We start from the raw sequence: 19,767 nt of genomic DNA, 5'->3' as shown, positions 1-19,767 counted from the left end.
AGCCGAGACACCGCCGCCACGCGGCAGCATGCGTGGCATCTGGACTGTCAGGTCTCAGACCAAAGGTCTGCTCTGTGGGAACCGACACGCTGGAGGAAACCTTGAGAGTCTGAGAGGGGAGGGAGTTCCAGAAGAAGGCCAGGATGTCATTTTGAGGGAGTATGTGACCAGAACTCGTCCCGTTGCTTTTGGGGGTTCTATGGGCTCCACGCAGGAATCTTTGGTGGTGGCACCTGATGTTGGGGGATCCGGAGTCACACCCAGACCTGCTCCACAGGCCTCCTTTTACTTTTCTCTTCGGATTCATTATTTTTAAAAAGTGTCTCTTACCTCTATTATTGCATTTTCTTTCCTCTCTCTTTTCAAGCAGATGATGGGAGTACAAGTATTCAGGTGACATGTATTGCCCGTGCCCCCCTCCCCCCTGTGTTCTCATTCATATACCTCTCATGTTGTTCCAGCGTATTGTGGGGGTACCAGTGTTAAGGTCGGGTACGTTGCCCTCTCCAAGCCTCCCCCCTGGGGTCAGAGCTTCAAGTGCGCCCATCCCCCAGTCGGTGCGCACCCACCCCATGCCTAATGGATGTGGATGCCCCTCCCCTCCCCCCACCCGCCCGACACCCACCCGATGAAGGTGATTCCTCTCCGTCCACTTAGGTGTCCATCCGTTCGTTCCAATTTGCTGGTGAGCGCGCTCACGTGGTGCTCGTGTGTCCATTCTTGGGATACTTGGCTTACTGGAACGGGTTCCAGCTCTGGCCAGGAGAACACGAGAGGTGCCCTCTCACCGCTGCTCCTCACAGCCGAATGGCACTCCGTGGTGTCCACGCGCCACATTTTATTCATGCACTCCTGGATGGATGGGCACTCGGGTCGCTTCCACGTCTTTGCGATTGTGAATTGTGCCCTAACTGTAACCCTAACCCTTACCCAGCCCGTCTCCTCTGCCCCTGCCTGACGCACTCCTCCCCGGCCAGGCCCGTCACTGTCCTGGGCCCCCGCCTGACCGGCTCCTCCCCGCCCGGCCTGTCACCGTCCTCTGCCCCTGCCTGACATGCTCCTTCCCGCCCGGCCTCTCACCGTCCTCGGCCCCTGCCTGACCGGCTCCTCCGTCGCCTGGGCCTTCCAAGGGCTTGGTGTGGACGCTGCTTCCAGGAAGCCCTCCAGAAACCCGGCAGCAGGGTGGCCGCAGCAGTCTCCAGCAGCCGTCCCTAAGTCGAGTGCGGGGGACGTGCCCCCGCTGTGCCGCGGGGGCCCAGCCTGGTGTCTTCCCTGAGGCCCTGCGGCTGCAGGCTGCTGCCGCTCCCCGCAAGGGGAGAGCCAAGGGGAGAGCCGCGGAGGTGGGGACCGCCTCCTGATGGGGACGTACGTACACGCAGCTCTCCAAGGCGGATCCCGGGGCTCTCTGTCCTGCCCGAAGGCCCAGCGGGCCTGCGGGTCCTTAGAGTGGCAAAAACATCCGAAAGCTGAGACTGAGGGTCCGGTGGGTGTCTGCACTTTTGTGCTGGGCACCCCAGGGAGGCCCGGGGGCTGGCTGGACAACGTGGTCTGCTGGGCGGGGGGCTTGGAGGAGCAACTGATGCCCTTTGCACCTTGGGTAGCAAGAGTCTGAGGTGTCTCTGAGCCCTGTGCCATGTCCGGGGGGGGGGGAGGTGCGGGGGGGGGGAGGAGGAGGAGGAGGAGGTGGGAAGGGCCGGGGCCTGCAGTCCTGTTCCCGGGGTGGCACGGCAAGTGGCTTCTTCCACAGGCTGCTTGGCCTGGGCTCCCTGCACCTGGGCCTTTGGGGGACTGGCCCTGTGCTTGCCAACACTTCCTGCAGGGACCCAGAGCTGGGAGGTGGCATCTCTCAGCCCTGGGTCGGGCAGAGCCCCAGCGGGCCATGCCCACAACCTCTCTCAGCACCGGTCCCCCAGAAGGCTCCTTGGGGACCAGGATTCTCTTGCGGTGACTCTCTAAGGTCTGGCCCCTGGATGGAGGGGCACCAGGAGTAGAGGAGCAGGAAGGGGAAGGGGGTGGCCATGCGAGGGGACACTTTGAGGCCAAGTCCCAGCTTCAGCCTGATCCTCCTGGGAACCCCGCTCTGAGACAAGGAGCCGGGCTTCGCATTCCCACAGCAGCCAGTCGTGGGCTGAGGACACCTGGGGCGTTGGGAACTCCCTGGCTTCTCCTTGGTTTAACATCTAGAGCTGCTTGCGAATCGGGCCGCCACACACACCCGAGCGCAGGTGTCTTCCGCACAGACTGCGGTCCTCGCTCTTCTGAACCTCGCTAGCTCGCCACCCACCCACCCATGGGTGAACCTGGTCAGGGTACTTTCTCTCGGGGGCAGACTCTTTTCCGGGCGGGCTACCGGTGTCTCTGTTTGCTCGTTTCTTTCTTCCATTTCGGGAAAGGCTTCCTTGCTGGGTGTGGAAATCTCCTATGCCTTCCCTCGCCTATTCTGTCAGCTTTAAAATTCTCTTTCAGTTGCCACCCTCACAGATGGATTAGGAAACTCTTTCCGGTGCACTCATTAGTGAAATGACCTCAAGGAAGCTGGAATCCAATATCTAATGGCCGATTTTTAGCGAGTCCACACGCCAGGGTGGTTGGGGTCCAATGCAGCCCCGGCCAGGCCCAGGCCCCTTGGACTGGGCCACAGGAGGACACAGAGGAGGGTCCCGGCCCCCACGAAGCGGTGCCGGCAGTTCTCCACGGGCTTGGGCGTTTTCCAGAGGTAGGAGATGGAGGGGACTGATTTCTTCAGCGCCCCACAAACCACGCCACCCCACCCCACCCATGGGACACATCCCCAGAGAGAGACGCCCCATACACTGGCTGTGCCCCAGCCCTGGCCCGGGGGAATAGGCGGCAGCCCACCCACAGGGCGAGGGGGGGCGCAGCTGAAAGGGGTTGTGGGGGAGGGCGGCCCCTGGCTGGGGTCAAAGGGCGAGCGCCCCGCGCGAGCGCGCGTGCGCAGTCAGCGTCAGCGGCGGCGACGCGCCGGGGGTGGGCAGCGGGTAGGTGAAGGAGGCCGGGCGAGGAGACGAGGGGGGCTGGGAGGGCTCCACCTTGGCGAGTCCAGCCGTGGAGGCGCATCTTGTGTGAGTGAGTGTGAGTGTGTGTGTGTGTGTGTATAGAGAGACAGCCCCCCGCCCCGCCCCGCCCATCACCCCCGTCCCTGGGAGCCCGCGGGACCCGGCCGGCGAACTCAACAGGCCCGGCCCGGCGCGGGGCCTGGGGCGGGAGGCGGCGGCGGCGGCGGCGGCGGCGGCGGCGGGGGGAAAGCGCAGAGAGGCTCGGCTTCTTGAGTGGGGCAGGGGCGGCCTCCGCCGCCGTCTAGGGCCACACCACCCTGAACGCCCCCGATCTCGTCTGGTCTCGGAAGCTAAGCAGGGTGGGGCCCGGTTAGGACTTGGATGGGAGACCGCCTGGGAATACCGGGTGCCTCAGGCTGCTTCTTTTTTTTTTTTTTTTTTTTGCCTCTTGTTCTGTCCCCTTTCTGGGAGCGCGGCGGCGGCCCGGTGTGGGGGTGACCCCAACCCTCAGCGCCCGCCGCGGTGCCTGGCGCCCCAGCCCGCACCGTGGGGCCTCCTCTTGTCCCAAGCCGAGACACCGCCGCCACGCGGCAGCATGCGTGGCATCTGGACTGTCAGGTCTCAGACCAAAGGTCTGCTCTGTGGGAACCGACACGCTGGAGGAAACCTTGAGAGTCTGAGAGGGGAGGGAGTTCCAGAAGAAGGCCAGGATGTCATTTTGAGGGAGTATGTGACCAGAACTCGTCCCGTTGCTTTTGGGGGTTCTATGGGCTCCACGCAGGAATCTTTGGTGGTGGCACCTGATGTTGGGGGATCCGGAGTCACACCCAGACCTGCTCCACAGGCCTCCTTTTACTTTTCTCTTCGGATTCATTATTTTTAAAAAGTGTCTCTTACCTCTATTATTGCATTTTCTTTCCTCTCTCTTTTCAAGCAGATGATGGGAGTACAAGTATTCAGGTGACATGTATTGCCCGTGCCCCCCTCCCCCCTGTGTTCTCATTCATATACCTCTCATGTTGTTCCAGCGTATTGTGGGGGTACCAGTGTTAAGGTCGGGTACGTTGCCCTCTCCAAGCCTCCCCCCTGGGGTCAGAGCTTCAAGTGCGCCCATCCCCCAGTCGGTGCGCACCCACCCCATTCCTAATGGATGTGGATGCCCATCCCCTCCCCCCACCCGCCCGACACCCACCCGATGAAGGTGATTCCTCTCCGTCCACTTAGGTGTCCATCCGTTCGTTCCAATTTGCTGGTGAGCGCGCTCACGTGGTGCTCGTGTGTCCATTCTTGGGATACTTGGCTTACTGGAACAGGTTCCAGCTCTGGCCAGGAGAACACGAGAGGTGCCCTCTCACCGCTGCTCCTCACAGCCGAATGGCACTCCGTGGTGTCCACGCGCCACATTTTATTCATGCACTCCTGGATGGATGGGCACTCGGGTCGCTTCCACGTCTTTGCGATTGTGAATTGTGCCCTAACTGTAACCCTAACCCTTACCCAGCCCGTCTCCTCTGCCCCTGCCTGACGCACTCCTCCCCGGCCAGGCCCGTCACTGTCCTGGGCCCCCGCCTGACCGGCTCCTCCCCGCCCGGCCTGTCACCGTCCTCTGCCCCTGCCTGACATGCTCCTTCCCGCCCGGCCTCTCACCGTCCTCGGCCCCTGCCTGACCGGCTCCTCCGTCGCCTGGGCCTTCCAAGGGCTTGGTGTGGACGCTGCTTCCAGGAAGCCCTCCAGAAACCCGGCAGCAGGGTGGCCGCAGCAGTCTCCAGCAGCCGTCCCTAAGTCGAGTGCGGGGGACGTGCCCCCGCTGTGCCGCGGGGGCCCAGCCTGGTGTCTTCCCTGAGGCCCTGCGGCTGCAGGCTGCTGCCGCTCCCCGCAAGGGGAGAGCCAAGGGGAGAGCCGCGGAGGTGGGGACCGCCTCCTGATGGGGACGTACGTACACGCAGCTCTCCAAGGCGGATCCCGGGGCTCTCTGTCCTGCCCGAAGGCCCAGCGGGCCTGCGGGTCCTTAGAGTGGCAAAAACATCCGAAAGCTGAGACTGAGGGTCCGGTGGGTGTCTGCACTTTTGTGCTGGGCACCCCAGGGAGGCCCGGGGGCTGGCTGGACAACGTGGTCTGCTGGGCGGGGGGCTTGGAGGAGCAACTGATGCCCTTTGCACCTTGGGTAGCAAGAGTCTGAGGTGTCTCTGAGCCCTGTGCCATGTCCGGGGGGGGGAGGTGCGGGGGGGGGAGGAGGAGGAGGAGGAGGTGGGAAGGGCCGGGGCCTGCAGTCCTGTTCCCGGGGTGGCACGGCAAGTGGCTTCTTCCACAGGCTGCTTGGCCTGGGCTCCCTGCACCTGGGCCTTTGGGGGACTGGCCCTGTGCTTGCCAACACTTCCTGCAGGGACCCAGAGCTGGGAGGTGGCATCTCTCAGCCCTGGGTCGGGCAGAGCCCCAGCGGGCCATGCCCACAACCTCTCTCAGCACCGGTCCCCCAGAAGGCTCCTTGGGGACCAGGATTCTCTTGCGGTGACTCTCTAAGGTCTGGCCCCTGGATGGAGGGGCACCAGGAGTAGAGGAGCAGGAAGGGGAAGGGGGTGGCCATGCGAGGGGACACTTTGAGGCCAAGTCCCAGCTTCAGCCTGATCCTCCTGGGAACCCCGCTCTGAGACAAGGAGCCGGGCTTCGCATTCCCACAGCAGCCAGTCGTGGGCTGAGGACACCTGGGGCGTTGGGAACTCCCTGGCTTCTCCTTGGTTTAACATCTAGAGCTGCTTGCGAATCGGGCCGCCACACACACCCGAGCGCAGGTGTCTTCCGCACAGACTGCGGTCCTCGCTCTTCTGAACCTCGCTAGCTCGCCACCCACCCACCCATGGGTGAACCTGGTCAGGGTACTTTCTCTCGGGGGCAGACTCTTTTCCGGGCGGGCTACCGGTGTCTCTGTTTGCTCGTTTCTTTCTTCCATTTCGGGAAAGGCTTCCTTGCTGGGTGTGGAAATCTCCTATGCCTTCCCTCGCCTATTCTGTCAGCTTTAAAATTCTCTTTCAGTTGCCACCCTCACAGATGGATTAGGAAACTCTTTCCGGTGCACTCATTAGTGAAATGACCTCAAGGAAGCTGGAATCCAATATCTAATGGCCGATTTTTAGCGAGTCCACACGCCAGGGTGGTTGGGGTCCAATGCAGCCCCGGCCAGGCCCAGGCCCCTTGGACTGGGCCACAGGAGGACACAGAGGAGGGTCCCGGCCCCCACGAAGCGGTGCCGGCAGTTCTCCACGGGCTTGGGCGTTTTCCAGAGGTAGGAGATGGAGGGGACTGATTTCTTCAGCGCCCCACAAACCACGCCACCCCACCCCACCCATGGGACACATCCCCAGAGAGAGACGCCCCATACACTGGCTGTGCCCCAGCCCTGGCCCGGGGGAATAGGCGGCAGCCCACCCACAGGGCGAGGGGGGGCGCAGCTGAAAGGGGTTGTGGGGGAGGGCGGCCCCTGGCTGGGGTCAAAGGGCGAGCGCCCCGCGCGAGCGCGCGTGCGCAGTCAGCGTCAGCGGCGGCGACGCGCCGGGGGTGGGCAGCGGGTAGGTGAAGGAGGCCGGGCGAGGAGACGAGGGGGGCTGGGAGGGCTCCACCTTGGCGAGTCCAGCCGTGGAGGCGCATCTTGTGTGAGTGAGTGTGAGTGTGTGTGTGTGTGTGTATAGAGAGACAGCCCCCCGCCCCGCCCCGCCCATCACCCCCGTCCCTGGGAGCCCGCGGGACCCGGCCGGCGAACTCAACAGGCCCGGCCCGGCGCGGGGCCTGGGGCGGGAGGCGGCGGCGGCGGCGGCGGCGGCGGCGGCGGCGGCGGCGGCGGCGGGGGGAAAGCGCAGAGAGGCTCGGCTTCTTGAGTGGGGCAGGGGCGGCCTCCGCCGCCGTCTAGGGCCACACCACCCTGAACGCCCCCGATCTCGTCTGGTCTCGGAAGCTAAGCAGGGTGGGGCCCGGTTAGGACTTGGATGGGAGACCGCCTGGGAATACCGGGTGCCTCAGGCTGCTTCTTTTTTTTTTTTTTTTTTTTGCCTCTTGTTCTGTCCCCTTTCTGGGAGCGCGGCGGCGGCCCGGTGTGGGGGTGACCCCAACCCTCAGCGCCCGCCGCGGTGCCTGGCGCCCCAGCCCGCACCGTGGGGCCTCCTCTTGTCCCAAGCCGAGACACCGCCGCCACGCGGCAGCATGCGTGGCATCTGGACTGTCAGGTCTCAGACCAAAGGTCTGCTCTGTGGGAACCGACACGCTGGAGGAAACCTTGAGAGTCTGAGAGGGGAGGGAGTTCCAGAAGAAGGCCAGGATGTCATTTTGAGGGAGTATGTGACCAGAACTCGTCCCGTTGCTTTTGGGGGTTCTATGGGCTCCACGCAGGAATCTTTGGTGGTGGCACCTGATGTTGGGGGATCCGGAGTCACACCCAGACCTGCTCCACAGGCCTCCTTTTACTTTTCTCTTCGGATTCATTATTTTTAAAAAGTGTCTCTTACCTCTATTATTGCATTTTCTTTCCTCTCTCTTTTCAAGCAGATGATGGGAGTACAAGTATTCAGGTGACATGTATTGCCCGTGCCCCCCTCCCCCCTGTGTTCTCATTCATATACCTCTCATGTTGTTCCAGCGTATTGTGGGGGTACCAGTGTTAAGGTCGGGTACGTTGCCCTCTCCAAGCCTCCCCCCTGGGGTCAGAGCTTCAAGTGCGCCCATCCCCCAGTCGGTGCGCACCCACCCCATGCCTAATGGATGTGGATGCCCCTCCCCTCCCCCCACCCGCCCGACACCCACCCGATGAAGGTGATTCCTCTCCGTCCACTTAGGTGTCCATCCGTTCGTTCCAATTTGCTGGTGAGCGCGCTCACGTGGTGCTCGTGTGTCCATTCTTGGGATACTTGGCTTACTGGAACGGGTTCCAGCTCTGGCCAGGAGAACACGAGAGGCGCCCTCTCACCGCTGCTCCTCACAGCCGAATGGCACTCCGTGGTGTCCACGCGCCACATTTTATTCATGCACTCCTGGATGGATGGGCACTCGGGTCGCTTCCACGTCTTTGCGATTGTGAATTGTGCCCTAACTGTAACCCTAACCCTTACCCAGCCCGTCTCCTCTGCCCCTGCCTGACGCACTCCTCCCCGGCCAGGCCCGTCACTGTCCTGGGCCCCCGCCTGACCGGCTCCTCCCCGCCCGGCCTGTCACCGTCCTCTGCCCCTGCCTGACATGCTCCTTCCCGCCCGGCCTCTCACCGTCCTCGGCCCCTGCCTGACCGGCTCCTCCGTCGCCTGGGCCTTCCAAGGGCTTGGTGTGGACGCTGCTTCCAGGAAGCCCTCCAGAAACCCGGCAGCAGGGTGGCCGCAGCAGTCTCCAGCAGCCGTCCCTAAGTCGAGTGCGGGGGACGTGCCCCCGCTGTGCCGCGGGGGCCCAGCCTGGTGTCTTCCCTGAGGCCCTGCGGCTGCAGGCTGCTGCCGCTCCCCGCAAGGGGAGAGCCAAGGGGAGAGCCAAGGGGAGAGCCGCGGAGGTGGGGACCGCCTCCTGATGGGGACGTACGTACACGCAGCTCTCCAAGGCGGATCCCGGGGCTCTCTGTCCTGCCCGAAGGCCCAGCGGGCCTGCGGGTCCTTAGAGTGGCAAAAACATCCGAAAGCTGAGACTGAGGGTCCGGTGGGTGTCTGCACTTTTGTGCTGGGCACCCCAGGGAGGCCCGGGGGCTGGCTGGACAACGTGGTCTGCTGGGCGGGGGGCTTGGAGGAGCAACTGATGCCCTTTGCACCTTGGGTAGCAAGAGTCTGAGGTGTCTCTGAGCCCTGTGCCATGTCCGGGGGGGGGGAGGTGCGGGGGGGGGAGGAGGAGGAGGAGGAGGTGGGAAGGGCCGGGGCCTGCAGTCCTGTTCCCGGGGTGGCACGGCAAGTGGCTTCTTCCACAGGCTGCTTGGCCTGGGCTCCCTGCACCTGGGCCTTTGGGGGACTGGCCCTGTGCTTGCCAACACTTCCTGCAGGGACCCAGAGCTGGGAGGTGGCATCTCTCAGCCCTGGGTCGGGCAGAGCCCCAGCGGGCCATGCCCACAACCTCTCTCAGCACCGGTCCCCCAGAAGGCTCCTTTGGGACCAGGATTCTCTTGCGGTGACTCTCTAAGGTCTGGCCCCTGGATGGAGGGGCACCAGGAGTAGAGGAGCAGGAAGGGGAAGGGGGTGGCCATGCGAGGGGACACTTTGAGGCCAAGTCCCAGCTTCAGCCTGATCCTCCTGGGAACCCCGCTCTGAGACTGGAGCCGGGCTTCGCATTCCCACAGCAGCCAGTCGTGGGCTGAGGACACCTGGGGCGTTGGGAACTCCCTGGCTTCTCCTTGGTTTAACATCTAGAGCTGCTTGCGAATCGGGCCGCCACACACACCCGAGCGCAGGTGTCTTCCGCACAGACTGCGGTCCTCGCTCTTCTGAACCTCGCTAGCTCGCCACCCACCCACCCATGGGTGAACCTGGTCAGGGTACTTTCTCTCGGGGGCAGACTCTTTTCCGGGCGGGCTACCGGTGTCTCTGTTTGCTCGTTTCTTTCTTCCATTTCGGGAAAGGCTTCCTTGCTGGGTGTGGAAATCTCCTATGCCTTCCCTCGCCTATTCTGTCAGCTTTAAAATTCTCTTTCAGTTGCCACCCTCACAGATGGATTAGGAAACTCTTTCCGGTGCACTCATTAGTGAAATGACCTCAAGGAAGCTGGAATCCAATATCTAATGGCCGATTTTTAGCGAGTCCACACGCCAGGGTGGTTGGGGTCCAATGCAGCCCCGGCCAGGCCCAGGCCCCTTGGACTGGGCCACAGGAGGACACAGAGGAGGGTCCCGGCCCCCACGAAGCGGTGCCGGCAGTTCTCCACGGGCTTGGGCGTTTTCCAGAGGTAGGAGATGGAGGGGACTGATTTCTTCAGCGCCCCACAAACCACGCCACCCCACCCCACCCATGGGACACATCCCCAGAGAGAGACGCCCCATACACTGGCTGTGCCCCAGCCCTGGCCCGGGGGAATAGGCGGCAGCCCACCCACAGGGCGAGGGGGGGCGCAGCTGAAAGGGGTTGTGGGGGAGGGCGGCCCCTGGCTGGGGTCAAAGGGCGAGCGCCCCGCGCGAGCGCGCGTGCGCAGTCAGCGTCAGCGGCGGCGACGCGCCGGGGGTGGGCAGCGGGTAGGTGAAGGAGGCCGGGCGAGGAGACGAGGGGGGCTGGGAGGGCTCCACCTTGGCGAGTCCAGCCGTGGAGGCGCATCTTGTGTGAGTGAGTGTGAGTGTGTGTGTGTGTGTGTATAGAGAGACAGCCCCCCGCCCCGCCCCGCCCATCACCCCCGTCCCTGGGAGCCCGCGGGACCCGGCCGGCGAACTCAACAGGCCCGGCCCGGCGCGGGGCCTGGGGCGGGAGGCGGCGGCGGCGGCGGCGGCGGCGGCGGCGGCGGCGGCGGCGGCGGGGGGAAAGCGCAGAGAGGCTCGGCTTCTTGAGTGGGGCAGGGGCGGCCTCCGCCGCCGTCTAGGGCCACACCACCCTGAACGCCCCCGATCTCGTCTGGTCTCGGAAGCTAAGCAGGGTGGGGCCCGGTTAGGACTTGGATGGGAGACCGCCTGGGAATACCGGGTGCCTCAGGCTGCTTCTTTTTTTTTTTTTTTTTTTTGCCTCTTGTTCTGTCCCCTTTCTGGGAGCGCGGCGGCGGCCCGGTGTGGGGGTGACCCCAACCCTCAGCGCCCGCCGCGGTGCCTGGCGCCCCAGCCCGCACCGTGGGGCCTCCTCTTGTCCCAAGCCGAGACACCGCCGCCACGCGGCAGCATGCGTGGCATCTGGACTGTCAGGTCTCAGACCAAAGGTCTGCTCTGTGGGAACCGACACGCTGGAGGAAACCTTGAGAGTCTGAGAGGGGAGGGAGTTCCAGAAGAAGGCCAGGATGTCATTTTGAGGGAGTATGTGACCAGAACTCGTCCCGTTGCTTTTGGGGGTTCTATGGGCTCCACGCAGGAATCTTTGGTGGTGGCACCTGATGTTGGGGGATCCGGAGTCACACCCAGACCTGCTCCACAGGCCTCCTTTTACTTTTCTCTTCGGATTCATTATTTTTAAAAAGTGTCTCTTACCTCTATTATTGCATTTTCTTTCCTCTCTCTTTTCAAGCAGATGATGGGAGTACAAGTATTCAGGTGACATGTATTGCCCGTGCCCCCCTCCCCCCTGTGTTCTCATTCATATACCTCTCATGTTGTTCCAGCGTATTGTGGGGGTACCAGTGTTAAGGTCGGGTACGTTGCCCTCTCCAAGCCTCCCCCCTGGGGTCAGAGCTTCAAGTGCGCCCATCCCCCAGTCGGTGCGCACCCACCCCATTCCTAATGGATGTGGATGCCCATCCCCTCCCCCCACCCGCCCGACACCCACCCGATGAAGGTGATTCCTCTCCGTCCACTTAGGTGTCCATCCGTTCGTTCCAATTTGCTGGTGAGCGCGCTCACGTGGTGCTCGTGTGTCCATTCTTGGGATACTTGGCTTACTGGAACAGGTTCCAGCTCTGGCCAGGAGAACACGAGAGGTGCCCTCTCACCGCTGCTCCTCACAGCCGAATGGCACTCCGTGGTGTCCACGCGCCACATTTTATTCATGCACTCCTGGATGGATGGGCACTCGGGTCGCTTCCACGTCTTTGCGATTGTGAATTGTGCCCTAACTGTAACCCTAACCCTTACCCAGCCCGTCTCCTCTGCCCCTGCCTGACGCACTCCTCCCCGGCCAGGCCCGTCACTGTCCTGGGCCCCCGCCTGACCGGCTCCTCCCCGCCCGGCCTGTCACCGTCCTCTGCCCCTGCCTGACATGCTCCTTCCCGCCCGGCCTCTCACCGTCCTCGGCCCCTGCCTGACCGGCTCCTCCGTCGCCTGGGCCTTCCAAGGGCTTGGTGTGGACGCTGCTTCCAGGAAGCCCTCCAGAAACCCGGCAGCAGGGTGGCCGCAGCAGTCTCCAGCAGCCGTCCCTAAGTCGAGTGCGGGGGACGTGCCCCCGCTGTGCCGCGGGGGCCCAGCCTGGTGTCTTCCCTGAGGCCCTGCGGCTGCAGGCTGCTGCCGCTCCCCGCAAGGGGAGAGCCAAGGGGAGAGCCGCGGAGGTGGGGACCGCCTCCTGATGGGGACGTACGTACACGCAGCTCTCCAAGGCGGATCCCGGGGCTCTCTGTCCTGCCCGAAGGCCCAGCGGGCCTGCGGGTCCTTAGAGTGGCAAAAACATCCGAAAGCTGAGACTGAGGGTCCGGTGGGTGTCTGCACTTTTGTGCTGGGCACCCCAGGGAGGCCCGGGGGCTGGCTGGACAACGTGGTCTGCTGGGCGGGGGGCTTGGAGGAGCAACTGATGCCCTTTGCACCTTGGGTAGCAAGAGTCTGAGGTGTCTCTGAGCCCTGTGCCATGTCCGGGGGGGGGGAGGTGCGGGGGGGGGAGGAGGAGGAGGAGGAGGTGGGAAGGGCCGGGGCCTGCAGTCCTGTTCCCGGGGTGGCACGGCAAGTGGCTTCTTCCACAGGCTGCTTGGCCTGGGCTCCCTGCACCTGGGCCTTTGGGGGACTGGCCCTGTGCTTGCCAACACTTCCTGCAGGGACCCAGAGCTGGGAGGTGGCATCTCTCAGCCCTGGGTCGGGCAGAGCCCCAGCGGGCCATGCCCACAACCTCTCTCAGCACCGGTCCCCCAGAAGGCTCCTTGGGGACCAGGATTCTCTTGCGGTGACTCTCTAAGGTCTGGCCCCTGGATGGAGGGGCACCAGGAGTAGAGGAGCAGGAAGGGGAAGGGGGTGGCCATGCGAGGGGACACTTTGAGGCCAAGTCCCAGCTTCAGCCTGATCCTCCTGGGAACCCCGCTCTGAGACAAGGAGCCGGGCTTCGCATTCCCACAGCAGCCAGTCGTGGGCTGAGGACACCTGGGGCGTTGGGAACTCCCTGGCTTCTCCTTGGTTTAACATCTAGAGCTGCTTGCGAATCGGGCCGCCACACACACCCGAGCGCAGGTGTCTTCCGCACAGACTGCGGTCCTCGCTCTTCTGAACCTCGCTAGCTCGCCACCCACCCACCCATGGGTGAACCTGGTCAGGGTACTTTCTCTCGGGGGCAGACTCTTTTCCGGGCGGGCTACCGGTGTCTCTGTTTGCTCGTTTCTTTCTTCCATTTCGGGAAAGGCTTCCTTGCTGGGTGTGGAAATCTCCTATGCCTTCCCTCGCCTATTCTGTCAGCTTTAAAATTCTCTTTCAGTTGCCACCCTCACAGATGGATTAGGAAACTCTTTCCGGTGCACTCATTAGTGAAATGACCTCAAGGAAGCTGGAATCCAATATCTAATGGCCGATTTTTAGCGAGTCCACACGCCAGGGTGGTTGGGGTCCAATGCAGCCCCGGCCAGGCCCAGGCCCCTTGGACTGGGCCACAGGAGGACACAGAGGAGGGTCCCGGCCCCCACGAAGCGGTGCCGGCAGTTCTCCACGGGCTTGGGCGTTTTCCAGAGGTAGGAGATGGAGGGGACTGATTTCTTCAGCGCCCCACAAACCACGCCACCCCACCCCACCCATGGGACACATCCCCAGAGAGAGACGCCCCATACACTGGCTGTGCCCCAGCCCTGGCCCGGGGGAATAGGCGGCAGCCCACCCACAGGGCGAGGGGGGGCGCAGCTGAAAGGGGTTGTGGGGGAGGGCGGCCCCTGGCTGGGGTCAAAGGGCGAGCGCCCCGCGCGAGCGCGCGTGCGCAGTCAGCGTCAGCGGCGGCGACGCGCCGGGGGTGGGCAGCGGGTAGGTGAAGGAGGCCGGGCGAGGAGACGAGGGGGGCTGGGAGGGCTCCACCTTGGCGAGTCCAGCCGTGGAGGCGCATCTTGTGTGAGTGAGTGTGAGTGTGTGTGTGTGTGTGTATAGAGAGACAGCCCCCCGCCCCGCCCCGCCCATCACCCCCGTCCCTGGGAGCCCGCGGGACCCGGCCGGCGAACTCAACAGGCCCGGCCCGGCGCGGGGCCTGGGGCGGGAGGCGGCGGCGGCGGCGGCGGCGGCGGCGGCGGCGGCGGCGGCGGCGGGGGGAAAGCGCAGAGAGGCTCGGCTTCTTGAGTGGGGCAGGGGCGGCCTCCGCCGCCGTCTAGGGCCACACCACCCTGAACGCCCCCGATCTCGTCTGGTCTCGGAAGCTAAGCAGGGTGGGGCCCGGTTAGGACTTGGATGGGAGACCGCCTGGGAATACCGGGTGCCTCAGGCTGCTTCTTTTTTTTTTTTTTTTTTTTGCCTCTTGTTCTGTCCCCTTTCTGGGAGCGCGGCGGCGGCCCGGTGTGGGGGTGACCCCAACCCTCAGCGCCCGCCGCGGTGCCTGGCGCCCCAGCCCGCACCGTGGGGCCTCCTCTTGTCCCAAGCCGAGACACCGCCGCCACGCGGCAGCATGCGTGGCATCTGGACTGTCAGGTCTCAGACCAAAGGTCTGCTCTGTGGGAACCGACACGCTGGAGGAAACCTTGAGAGTCTGAGAGGGGAGGGAGTTCCAGAAGAAGGCCAGGATGTCATTTTGAGGGAGTATGTGACCAGAACTCGTCCCGTTGCTTTTGGGGGTTCTATGGGCTCCACGCAGGAATCTTTGGTGGTGGCACCTGATGTTGGGGGATCCGGAGTCACACCCAGACCTGCTCCACAGGCCTCCTTTTACTTTTCTCTTCGGATTCATTATTTTTAAAAAGTGTCTCTTACCTCTATTATTGCATTTTCTTTCCTCTCTCTTTTCAAGCAGATGATGGGAGTACAAGTATTCAGGTGACATGTATTGCCCGTGCCCCCCTCCCCCCTGTGTTCTCATTCATATACCTCTCATGTTGTTCCAGCGTATTGTGGGGGTACCAGTGTTAAGGTCGGGTACGTTGCCCTCTCCAAGCCTCCCCCCTGGGGTCAGAGCTTCAAGTGCGCCCATCCCCCAGTCGGTGCGCACCCACCCCATGCCTAATGGATGTGGATGCCCCTCCCCTCCCCCCACCCGCCCGACACCCACCCGATGAAGGTGATTCCTCTCCGTCCACTTAGGTGTCCATCCGTTCGTTCCAATTTGCTGGTGAGCGCGCTCACGTGGTGCTCGTGTGTCCATTCTTGGGATACTTGGCTTACTGGAACGGGTTCCAGCTCTGGCCAGGAGAACACGAGAGGCGCCCTCTCACCGCTGCTCCTCACAGCCGAATGGCACTCCGTGGTGTCCACGCGCCACATTTTATTCATGCACTCCTGGATGGATGGGCACTCGGGTCGCTTCCACGTCTTTGCGATTGTGAATTGTGCCCTAACTGTAACCCTAACCCTTACCCAGCCCGTCTCCTCTGCCCCTGCCTGACGCACTCCTCCCCGGCCAGGCCCGTCACTGTCCTGGGCCCCCGCCTGACCGGCTCCTCCCCGCCCGGCCTGTCACCGTCCTCTGCCCCTGCCTGACATGCTCCTTCCCGCCCGGCCTCTCACCGTCCTCGGCCCCTGCCTGACCGGCTCCTCCGTCGCCTGGGCCTTCCAAGGGCTTGGTGTGGACGCTGCTTCCAGGAAGCCCTCCAGAAACCCGGCAGCAGGGTGGCCGCAGCAGTCTCCAGCAGCCGTCCCTAAGTCGAGTGCGGGGGACGTGCCCCCGCTGTGCCGCGGGGGCCCAGCCTGGTGTCTTCCCTGAGGCCCTGCGGCTGCAGGCTGCTGCCGCTCCCCGCAAGGGGAGAGCCAAGGGGAGAGCCGCGGAGGTGGGGACCGCCTCCTGATGGGGACGTACGTACACGCAGCTCTCCAAGGCGGATCCCGGGGCTCTCTGTCCTGCCCGAAGGCCCAGCGGGCCTGCGGGTCCTTAGAGTGGCAAAAACATCCGAAAGCTGAGACTGAGGGTCCGGTGGGTGTCTGCACTTTTGTGCTGGGCACCCCAGGGAGGCCCGGGGGCTGGCTGGACAACGTGGTCTGCTGGGCGGGGGGCTTGGAGGAGCAACTGATGCCCTTTGCACCTTGGGTAGCAAGAGTCTGAGGTGTCTCTGAGCCCTGTGCCATGTCCGGGGGGGGGAGGTGCGGGGGGGGGAGGAGGAGGAGGAGGAGGTGGGAAGGGCCGGGGCCTGCAGTCCTGTTCCCGGGGTGGCACGGCAAGTGGCTTCTTCCACAGGCTGCTTGGCCTGGGCTCCCTGCACCTGGGCCTTTGGGGGACTGGCCCTGTGCTTGCCAACACTTCCTGCAGGGACCCAGAGCTGGGAGGTGGCATCTCTCAGCCCTGGGTCGGGCAGAGCCCCAGCGGGCCATGCCCACAACCTCTCTCAGCACCGGTCCCCCAGAAGGCTCCTTGGGGACCAGGATTCTCTTGCGGTGACTCTCTAAGGTCTGGCCCCTGGATGGAGGGGCACCAGGAGTAGAGGAGCAGGAAGGGGAAGGGGGTGGCCATGCGAGGGGACACTTTGAGGCCAAGTCCCAGCTTCAGCCTGATCCTCCTGGGAACCCCGCTCTGAGACAAGGAGCCGGGCTTCGCATTCCCACAGCAGCCAGTCGTGGGCTGAGGACACCTGGGGCGTTGGGAACTCCCTGGCTTCTCCTTGGTTTAACATCTAGAGCTGCTTGCGAATCGGGCCGCCACACACACCCGAGCGCAGGTGTCTTCCGCACAGACTGCGGTCCTCGCTCTTCTGAACCTCGCTAGCTCGCCACCCACCCACCCATGGGTGAACCTGGTCAGGGTACTTTCTCTCGGGGGCAGACTCTTTTCCGGGCGGGCTACCGGTGTCTCTGTTTGCTCGTTTCTTTCTTCCATTTCGGGAAAGGCTTCCTTGCTGGGTGTGGAAATCTCCTATGCCTTCCCTCGCCTATTCTGTCAGCTTTAAAATTCTCTTTCAGTTGCCACCCTCACAGATGGATTAGGAAACTCTTTCCGGTGCACTCATTAGTGAAATGACCTCAAGGAAGCTGGAATCCAATATCTAATGGCCGATTTTTAGCGAGTCCACACGCCAGGGTGGTTGGGGTCCAATGCAGCCCCGGCCAGGCCCAGGCCCCTTGGACTGGGCCACAGGAGGACACAGAGGAGGGTCCCGGCCCCCACGAAGCGGTGCCGGCAGTTCTCCACGGGCTTGGGCGTTTTCCAGAGGTAGGAGATGGAGGGGACTGATTTCTTCAGCGCCCCACAAACCACGCCACCCCACCCCACCCATGGGACACATCCCCAGAGAGAGACGCCCCATACACTGGCTGTGCCCCAGCCCTGGCCCGGGGGAATAGGCGGCAGCCCACCCACAGGGCGAGGGGGGGCGCAGCTGAAAGGGGTTGTGGGGGAGGGCGGCCCCTGGCTGGGGTCAAAGGGCGAGCGCCCCGCGCGAGCGCGCGTGCGCAGTCAGCGTCAGCGGCGGCGACGCGCCGGGGGTGGGCAGCGGGTAGGTGAAGGAGGCCGGGCGAGGAGACGAGGGGGGCTGGGAGGGCTCCACCTTGGCGAGTCCAGCCGTGGAGGCGCATCTTGTGTGAGTGAGTGTGAGTGTGTGTGTGTGTGTGTATAGAGAGACAGCCCCCCGCCCCGCCCCGCCCATCACCCCCGTCCCTGGGAGCCCGCGGGACCCGGCCGGCGAACTCAACAGGCCCGGCCCGGCGCGGGGCCTGGGGCGGGAGGCGGCGGCGGCGGCGGCGGCGGCGGCGGCGGCGGCGGCGGCGGGGGGAAAGCGCAGAGAGGCTCGGCTTCTTGAGTGGGGCAGGGGCGGCCTCCGCCGCCGTCTAGGGCCACACCACCCTGAACGCCCCCGATCTCGTCTGGTCTCGGAAGCTAAGCAGGGTGGGGCCCGGTTAGGACTTGGATGGGAGACCGCCTGGGAATACCGGGTGCCTCAGGCTGCTTCTTTTTTTTTTTTTTTTTTTGCCTCTTGTTCTGTCCCCTTTCTGGGAGCGCGGCGGCGGCCCGGTGTGGGGGTGACCCCAACCCTCAGCGCCCGCCGCGGTGCCTGGCGCCCCAGCCCGCACCGTGGGGCCTCCTCTTGTCCCAAGCCGAGACACCGCCGCCACGCGGCAGCATGCGTGGCATCTGGACTGTCAGGTCTCAGACCAAAGGTCTGCTCTGTGGGAACCGACACGCTGGAGGAAACCTTGAGAGTCTGAGAGGGGAGGGAGTTCCAGAAGAAGGCCAGGATGTCATTTTGAGGGAGTATGTGACCAGAACTCGTCCCGTTGCTTTTGGGGGTTCTATGGGCTCCACGCAGGAATCTTTGGTGGTGGCACCTGATGTTGGGGGATCCGGAGTCACACCCAGACCTGCTCCACAGGCCTCCTTTTACTTTTCTCTTCGGATTCATTATTTTTAAAAAGTGTCTCTTACCTCTATTATTGCATTTTCTTTCCTCTCTCTTTTCAAGCAGATGATGGGAGTACAAGTATTCAGGTGACATGTATTGCCCGTGCCCCCCTCCCCCCTGTGTTCTCATTCATATACCTCTCATGTTGTTCCAGCGTATTGTGGGGGTACCAGTGTTAAGGTCGGGTACGTTGCCCTCTCCAAGCCTCCCCCCTGGGGTCAGAGCTTCAAGTGCGCCCATCCCCCAGTCGGTGCGCACCCACCCCATTCCTAATGGATGTGGATGCCCCTCCCCTCCCCCCACCCGCCCGACACCCACCCGATGAAGGTGATTCCTCTCCGTCCACTTAGGTGTCCATCCGTTCGTTCCAATTTGCTGGTGAGCGCGCTCACGTGGTGCTCGTGTGTCCATTCTTGGGATACTTGGCTTACTGGAACGGGTTCCAGCTCTGGCCAGGAGAACACGAGAGGTGCCCTCTCACCGCTGCTCCTCACAGCCGAATGGCACTCCGTGGTGTCCACGCGCCACATTTTATTCATGCACTCCTGGATGGATGGGCACTCGGGTCGCTTCCACGTCTTTGCGATTGTGAATTGTGCCCTAACTGTAACCCTAACCCTTACCCAGCCCGTCTCCTCTGCCCCTGCCTGACGCACTCCTCCCCGGCCAGGCCCGTCACTGTCCTGGGCCCCCGCCTGACCGGCTCCTCCCCGCCCGGCCTGTCACCGTCCTCTGCCCCTGCCTGACATGCTCCTTCCCGCCCGGCCTCTCACCGTCCTCGGCCCCTGCCTGACCGGCTCCTCCGTCGCCTGGGCCTTCCAAGGGCTTGGTGTGGACGCTGCTTCCAGGAAGCCCTCCAGAAACCCGGCAGCAGGGTGGCCGCAGCAGTCTCCAGCAGCCGTCCCTAAGTCGAGTGCGGGGGACGTGCCCCCGCTGTGCCGCGGGGGCCCAGCCTGGTGTCTTCCCTGAGGCCCTGCGGCTGCAGGCTGCTGCCGCTCCCCGCAAGGGGAGAGCCAAGGGGAGAGCCAAGGGGAGAGCCGCGGAGGTGGGGACCGCCTCCTGATGGGGACGTACGTACACGCAGCTCTCCAAGGCGGATCCCGGGGCTCTCTGTCCTGCCCGAAGGCCCAGCGGGCCTGCGGGTCCTTAGAGTGGCAAAAACATCCGAAAGCTGAGACTGAGGGTCCGGTGGGTGTCTGCACTTTTGTGCTGGGCACCCCAGGGAGGCCCGGGGGCTGGCTGGACAACGTGGTCTGCTGGGCGGGGGGCTTGGAGGAGCAACTGATGCCCTTTGCACCTTGGGTAGCAAGAGTCTGAGGTGTCTCTGAGCCCTGTGCCATGTCCGGGGGGGGGAGGTGCGGGGGGGGGAGGAGGAGGAGGAGGAGGTGGGAAGGGCCGGGGCCTGCAGTCCTGTTCCCGGGGTGGCACGGCAAGTGGCTTCTTCCACAGGCTGCTTGGCCTGGGCTCCCTGCACCTGGGCCTT

At 63.9% G+C, this 19,767-nt stretch overlaps 5 pseudogenes; all 5 read left to right on the top strand.

Moving 5' to 3' along the window:
- Positions 1-3,316: 3,316 nt before the first annotated feature.
- On the top strand, positions 3,317-3,435 carry LOC142865460 (uncharacterized; annotated as a pseudogene).
- Positions 3,436-6,912: 3,477 nt separating this feature from the next.
- LOC142865459 (uncharacterized) lies at positions 6,913-7,031 on the top strand (annotated as a pseudogene).
- A 3,489-nt stretch (positions 7,032-10,520) lies between these two features.
- On the top strand, positions 10,521-10,639 carry LOC142865458 (uncharacterized; annotated as a pseudogene).
- Positions 10,640-14,117: 3,478 nt separating this feature from the next.
- On the top strand, positions 14,118-14,236 carry LOC142865457 (uncharacterized; annotated as a pseudogene).
- A 3,474-nt stretch (positions 14,237-17,710) lies between these two features.
- Positions 17,711-17,829, top strand: LOC142865456 (uncharacterized; annotated as a pseudogene).
- Positions 17,830-19,767: the final 1,938 nt, after the last annotated feature.

The sequence above is a fragment of the Microcebus murinus genome, chromosome 28 (assembly GCF_040939455.1).
Source record: "Microcebus murinus isolate Inina chromosome 28, M.murinus_Inina_mat1.0, whole genome shotgun sequence".
NCBI lineage: Eukaryota > Metazoa > Chordata > Mammalia > Primates > Cheirogaleidae > Microcebus > Microcebus murinus.
Note: the sequence above shows the minus strand (reverse complement) of the source record. Positions and strands in the feature narration are given on the sequence as shown.